The sequence below is a fragment of the Sinocyclocheilus grahami genome, unplaced genomic scaffold (genome assembly GCF_001515645.1).
Source record: "Sinocyclocheilus grahami isolate Dianchi unplaced genomic scaffold, SAMN03320097.WGS_v1.1 scaffold3621.1, whole genome shotgun sequence".
In the NCBI taxonomy this organism is placed as follows: domain Eukaryota; kingdom Metazoa; phylum Chordata; class Actinopteri; order Cypriniformes; family Cyprinidae; genus Sinocyclocheilus; species Sinocyclocheilus grahami.
In genome coordinates, this window is record NW_015508714.1 from 1 (window position 1) to 941 (window position 941).

Below are 941 nucleotides of genomic sequence, written 5' to 3' on the forward strand. Positions count from 1 at the left end.
GCAGAGGATTCATTGGTGAGCAAGTGATGTAATGCTACATTTCTCTGAATCTGTTGTGATGAAAAACTAAATTTTCATCTTGGATGGCATGAGGGTGAGTACATTTTCAGTGAACTATTCCTTTAAGAAGTGTATGTAGGAAGCATCTTGTTCTTGTGGTCTTGAGACTTTCAGAAACCACATGGCAGCTTTGTCTGGTTTTGATTTCACTTCTATGGCCTTATCTATAACCTAATATACTGACAAAAGACAAGGTCTACAGAAACACAACAACTGTGGGACCGTCGACCTCAGGGGTTAAAATGTACCTTTAGCTCTAACCTATATCACACATTGATTACTATATGTTATATTCATGTGCTGCAGTGATGTGCAAACATTTAGCAGATGAGCAGCACTTGTCCTCTTGCAAAATGATAAATTAAGATGATTTCATTTCCAGGGTTACGAAAAAAAACTGCTTTTGATTTGTCAGGATGATTTTTTCACTCTGTTGATGACATGAATTTGTGTACGATTGACTGATCAGCCAAAACACACAGTTCCTTTCTATCAACTGTTTTGTGCAAGATCTTTTTTTAATCACTAGTCCATGTTAATACTGAAATGAATAAAAGGACAGTAAGTAAGCTACTGAATTTCACCGCTAGATGTCGATGTCTACTCTTTTGTTGTTGTGGGATGTATTTAGACTGACTGCTCATATGAGAAAGAAGGCTACTCCTGGCAGACGTGAAATAAGAGATGTTAGTATTAGTTTTAGTATTAGTATTATTTCTTCCAGGTACTATTTTATAATTGTATTTAATTATATATTAGCTATATATTAGTAGTTTTATGCAAGACGTGAAAATTGCAGTTTTCTTACTAGCTACTACACTCTAAAAAATGCTGGGTAAATACAACCCAGTGCTGGGTAAAATAGGCACAAACCCAGCAAT